Source organism: Denticeps clupeoides, chromosome 9 (assembly GCF_900700375.1).
Source record: "Denticeps clupeoides chromosome 9, fDenClu1.1, whole genome shotgun sequence".
Classification (NCBI taxonomy): domain Eukaryota; kingdom Metazoa; phylum Chordata; class Actinopteri; order Clupeiformes; family Denticipitidae; genus Denticeps; species Denticeps clupeoides.
This window is the reverse complement of record NC_041715.1, coordinates 675,393-682,792: the sequence shown is the minus strand read 5'-3', so window position 1 is coordinate 682,792 and position 7,400 is coordinate 675,393.

The window sequence follows — 7,400 nt, the reverse complement described above, 5'->3', positions numbered from 1 at the left end:
CATGTTGGTGTTGGTAGTGGGCGTGGTCACGTCACTAGGAATTAAAGCGCCTGATAACCTGCATGTTGGTGTTGGTAGTGGGCGTGGTCACGTTCACTAGGAATTAAAGCGCCTGATAACCTGCCTGTTGGTGTGGTAGTGGGCGTGGTCACGTTCACTAGGAATTAAAGCGCCTGATAACCTGCATGTTGGTGTCGGTAGTGGGCGTGGTCACGTTCACTAGGAATTAAAGCGCCTGATAACCTGCATGTTTGTGTTGGTAGTGGCCGTGGTCATGTTGACTGGAATTAAAGCGCCTGATAACCTGCATGTTGGTGTTGGTAGTGGGCGTGGTCACGTTCACTAGGAATTAAAGCGCCTGATAACCTGCATGTTGGTGTTGGTTAGTGGGCGTGGTCACGTTCACTAGGAATTAAAGCGCCTGATAACCTGCATGTTGGTGTTGGTTAGTGGGCGTGGTCACGTTCACTAGGAATTAAAGCGCCTGATAACCTGCATGTTGGTGTTGGTAGTGGGCTGTGGTCACGTTCACTAGGAATTAAAGCGCCTGATAACCTGCATGTTGGTGTCGGTAGTGGGCGTGGTCACGTTCACTAGGAATTAAAGCGCCTGATAACCTGCATGTTGGTGTTGGTAGTGGGCGTGGTCATGTTGACTGGAATTAAAGCGCCTGATAACCTGCATGTTGGTGTTGGTAGTGGGCGTGGTCACGTTCACTAGGAATTAAAGCGCCTGATAACCTGCATGTTGGTGTTGGTAGTGGGCGTGGTCACGTTCCCTGGAATTAAAGCGCCTGATAACCTGCATGTTGGTGTTGGTAGTGGGCGTGGTCACGTTCACTAGGAATTAAAGCGCCTGATAACCTGCATGTTGGTGTTGGTAGTGGGCGTGGTCACATTCACTAGGAATTAAAGCGCCTGATAACCTGCATGTTGGTGTTGGTAGTGGGCGTGGTCACGTTCACTAGGAATTAAAGCGCCTGATAACCTGCATGTTGGTGTTGGTAGTGGGCGTGGTCACGTTCACTAGGAATTAAAGCGCCTGATAACCTGCATGTTGGTGTTGGTAGTGGGCGTGGTCACGTTCACTAGGAATTAAAGCGCCTGATAACCTGCATGTTGGTGTTGGTTGTGGGCGTGGTCACGTTCACTAGGAATTAAAGCGCCTGATAACCTGCATGTTGGTGTCGGTAGTGGGCGTGGTCACGTTCACTAGGAATTAAAGCGCCTGATAACCTGCATGTTGGTGTTGGTAGTGGGCGTGGTCACGTTCCCTGGAATTAAAGCGCCTGATAACCTGCATGTTGGTGTTGGTAGTGGGCGTGGTCACGTTCACTAGGAATTAAAGCGCCTGATAACCTGCATGTTGGTGTTGGTAGTGGGCGTGGTCACGTTCACTAGGAATTAAAGCGCCTGATAACCTGCATGTTGGTGTCGGTAGTGGGCGTGGTCACGTTCACTAGGAATTAAAGCGCCTGATAACCTGCATGTTGGTGTTGGTAGTGGGCGTGGTCACGTTCCCTGGAATTAAAGCGCCTGATAACCTGCATGTTGGTGTTGGTAGTGGGCGTGGTCATGTTGACTGGAATTAAAGCGCCTGATAACCTGCATGTTGGTGTTGGTAGTGGGCGTGGTCACGTTCACTAGGAATTAAAGCGCCTGATAACCTGCATGTTGGTGTTGGTAGTGGGCGTGGTCACGTTCCCTGGAATTAAAGCGCCTGATAACCTGCATGTTGGTGTTGGTAGTGGGCGTGGTCACGTTCACTAGGAATTAAAGCGCCTGATAACCTGCATGTTGGTATTGATAGTGGGCGTGGCTTCTGTAAAAGGGGTACTAGGAGTGTAGAGGATGGAGGGTAACGGAGGAGAAAGGGAGGAGATGGATGCCGCGCTACATCTGGTCCAGGTGTAGAACACCTAGTAAAAGGAGGTGCGTTGTACTGCAGATTTTTGACCCCTTGTCCCACATTGCGCATGTGAAGTTGATGCCGTGCATGTTTTTCGTTGTCAGTAATAAAATTCCATCTCTAATCACAGATATACATGCCGGTCGGAATGTTTTCATTCCATTTGTGTGGCAAGTAGCCAGTAATATCATGACCACGAAGAAAAGAGCTTTCTTCTTTACTCAGAGGTCCTAGATAATGGACGATAATAACGTGTCCCACGTTGGGTCTGTTTGAGGAAGCTGGAAGAATGAGGAAGTAGGGGAGGTTAGAGCTGTCAATCATCCCTACAGGCTCCTCCCATTTTAAAATATTAACACTCAAGATACAGATAACTACCCAGCAGCCACTTCCAGTTTCTATTTTGTATTGTTTCTAGACGATACAAAATACAGCCTAGTGGGTAACACACTCGCCTGTGAACCAGAAGACCCAGGTTCGAATCCCCACTTACTACCATCGTGTCCCTGAGCAGGACACTTAACCCTGAGTGTCTCCAGGGGGGGGACTGTCCCTGCAACTACTGACTGTATGTCGCTCTGGATGAGGGCGTCTGGTAAATGCAGAAGTAATAAATGCCGTGACAGGCGTGAACATGCCGTCTTATGGGCACAAACACGCATGTTGACTTGTCGGTGGACACAGCCGGCAGCGTTCCCCAACACCTTCACTGCTGGCTGGGAATGACCCCTCAGTAAACACAGTAGGGGGGGCGTTGACCTCAGGGTCGCGAGCCCAGGTCGGCTGCGGAGGGGCCAAATGGCAGCTGAGGGTATCGCGAGCGGCGATCTGCCCCACGGAGACAAAGTCAATACCCGGAGGACGAGGACAAACAAACCAGGCAGACGTCTGAGCGTCTTCTGTGAACTCGGCTCTGTGGTCTCGCTGAGACAAAGGGTCCGCTGTCCCCCCATCAGCGTTTCCCGGACCCTGGAAAACACGAGGGATAATGAGGAAATGCGGCGGCGACCTACACTTCCAGCGCGGGAATCAAGCTGCAGCGTAATCGCATAATTGAATGAGTTGCGAGTTGCGCGCAAACCCGATTACGACGGCCCTGTGTTTCCTAATGGGGATAATTCGTCCCGTTTTACGGTTCTGTTTGTTTCATGTTCTGTGGCTGAAATTGGGGTTGAAGGTTCTCCGGCGGCTTCCTCCTCTTCGTTAATTGAACGCGCGCCTCCATTAATCGGAGATGCGCTGAACAATGTAAGCCTTGCAGAAACGGCCTCAAACCAGGGAGGGGTGACAAAAACGAAAGGAGGAACGAGATGAGAGCCGTGTTCTTGGTGAAAAGGAGAACAATGTTCTCCACGTTCCGGGCAGTAATGACACTAACGAACGAGGAGTCCTGTGGTGTTGATGTGGATATGTAGAGATCAGTGTTTGACGCGGCGTTACGGTAGTTAACCGGCTCTGTAATATGCACGTTACAGTAGAAACGTCAGGATGTGTTGCAGGATTACGTGGAGGAACCGGCGGAGGGACTGGAGAACCTGGTGACGTGTCTCCAGTGGGACGTCCGTGTGTGTGTGACCCTCCTTCCCGCTCCATGAACCTGCATCATGGGACTCCTGGCTGTCTTCTTGACCACAGGAAGCTCCGAGACACAATGACCCTCAGCTACTGCGGGAATGCAGACTAGCCTGGTAGACAAAGACAGGCCTGTGTCCTTCACATACTAACACACACACACACACAGAACACATTTACTCTTAATTCACTTGTGTGTGTGTGAATGGTACATAGCCGTGGGTAAAGCAGCTGGCGCTGTGGTCAGGGGGCCTGCTAACCGAACCGCCGCTACCGACCTTCACGCGGTGGGAGGAGCCTGAGCGCCCGGACCCGCCTCGGGCTGCGACCGCGCTGATGTCAGCACTGCTTCACACTTCTGTGCTCCCTACTGGGATCACAGATACGTGGCCGTGTCCTCGATCCTTATCACCACACACACACACACTCACACACATACACACACACTCACACACATACATCCACACACCCACCACACACACATCCACACACCCACCACACACACACACACACTCACACATCACACCACACACAGCACAACACACACACAACAGCACACCAGCCAGAGACACGAGACAGACACAGCCACCACACCACCACACACACACACGCACACACACACACACGCACACACAGCCACATATACACTCTACATACACAGCCCACCACACCCACCACACACACACGCACACACACACACACACGCACACACAGCCACAGAGACACGCGACAGACACAGCCACACACCCACACCACAACACACGCACACACACGCACACACCACACACACACGCACACAGAGACACTCTACAGACACACCCACACACCCAACCACACACACACACACACACGCACACACAGCCACACGCGACAGACACACACAGCAACACACAGCCACAGAGACACGCGACAGCACAGCCACACACCACCACACACACACACGCACACACACGCACACACCACACAAACACGCACACAGAGACACGCGACAGACACAGCCACACACCCACCACACACACGCACACACACACACAAACACCACCACACACACAGCACACACACATATACACTCTACATACACATCAACACACCCACCACACACACACACACCACACACACACACACACTCACACTCACACACACCAACAGAGACACGCGACAGACAAGCCACACACGCACACACACACGCACACGCACACACACACAGAGACACGCGACAGACACATCCACACACCCACCACACACACACACACAACGCACACACACATACACACTCACACACACCACACACACACACACACTCACACACACACATATACACTCTACATACACATCCACACACACTCATACACACACTCACACACATACACACACACTCACACACATACATCCACACACCCACCACACACACATCCACACACCCACCACACACACACACACTCACACACATCCACACTCTACATACACACACACACACACTCACACACATCCACATGACACGCGACGACACAGCCACACCCACCACACACACACACGCACACACACACACACGCACAACAGCCAAAGGACACTACATACACATCCACACACCCACCACACACACACACACTCACACACACACACACACACACACATACACGCGACAGGACAAGCCACACACCCACCACACACACACACTCACACACACTCACACACACACACATCCACATATACACTCTACATACACATCCACACACCCACCACACACACACACACACACACGCACCCACACCCACACGCACAGACACACACACGCACACAAGCCATCAGAGACACGCGACAGACACAGCCACACACCACCACACACAACACGCACACACACGCACACACACACACACAGCACACAGAGACACGCGACAGACACAGCCACACACCCACCAACACACGCACACACCACACACACACACAACCACACACACGCACACACACAGAGACACGCGACAGAACAGCAAACACCACCACACACAACACAACGCAACACACACACACACACTCACACACCACACACACACAGAGACACGCACACACAGCCACACACGCACACCACACACGCACACAACACACAACAGAGACACGCGACGACACATCCACACACCCACCACACACACACACACACACTCACACACACATACACGCACACACACCAACACACACACACACACTCACACACACACATATACACTCTACATACACATCCACACACACTCATACACACACTCACACACATACACACACACTCACACACATACATCCACACACCCACCACACACACATCCACACACCCACCACACACACACACACACTCACACACACCACACTCTACATACACACACACACACACTCACACACATCCACATATACACTCTACATACACATCCACACACCCACCACACACACACACTCACACACACACACACTCACACACATCCACATATACACTCTACACACATCCACACACCCACCACACACACACACACTCACACACACTCACACCCACACACACACACACATATACACTCTACATACACATCCACACACCCACCACACACACACACACACACACTCACACACATCCACACTCTACATACACACACACTCACACACATCCACATATACACTCTACATACACATCCACACACCCACCACACACACACCACGCACACACACGCCACACACACACACACGCACACAGAGACACGCGACACACACGCACACACCACCACACACACGCACACACACACAACACACACACACACCACACATACACAACCACACACCACACACCCACACACACAATACACACCACACACACACACACACACACATATACACTCTACATACACATCCACACACCCACCACACACATACACACACACTCACACACCACACACATACATCCACACACCACCACACACACACACACATCCACACACAGACTCTACATACACAAACACACATCCATACACACACACACCACACACACATACACACTCTACATACACATCCACACACACACACACACACACTCACACACATACACACACACATCCACACACCCACCACACATACATCCACACACCCACCACACACACATCCACACACCACCACACACACACACACACACACAACACACATCATACATACACACACACTCACACACATCCACATATACACTCTACATACACATCCACACACCCACACACACACACACACTCCCACACACTCACACACCACACACACACTCACACATATACACTCTACATACACATCCACACACCCACCACACACACTCACACACCACACACACACACACACCACACACACACTCACACACACATACACACTCTACATACACACACAGACTCTACATACACAAACACACATCCATACACACACATACACAAAGCCTCAGGGGTCCCTTAAGACCATGAACTGCAAAAGTGATAGCGTTAGCTCACCAGAAGGTCTTCTGCTTTGACCCTTGACACTTTACAGATATTTCGGCCGAACCCCAGTGCTGCTATGATAGGGTGAGCAACATGGGATCTTTTATCTTAATTATCGATTATCGACACACACTTAAATAGCGACCATATAGAAAAAAGTTGCCTTGGGCCATATCCTGCTGGGCTGGAACTCAACATTCCTAACTTGGATTAACAGGATTAGAAAGCAGGTGGGACGTATGCAAGACCTGTAACACAAAACCAGAAGCTTTGTAATAAAAATATCTCTCATCACTCTCGTTCTTCCAAAGCATTCATAAATAATTATGTACAGATATAAAATCTGTCCTGTTTCTATAAAGCATGATCAACAGTGTACCAACCAACCAACACTTGCCTATAAACCAGGTTCAAACTCCACTTACTACTGTCCCT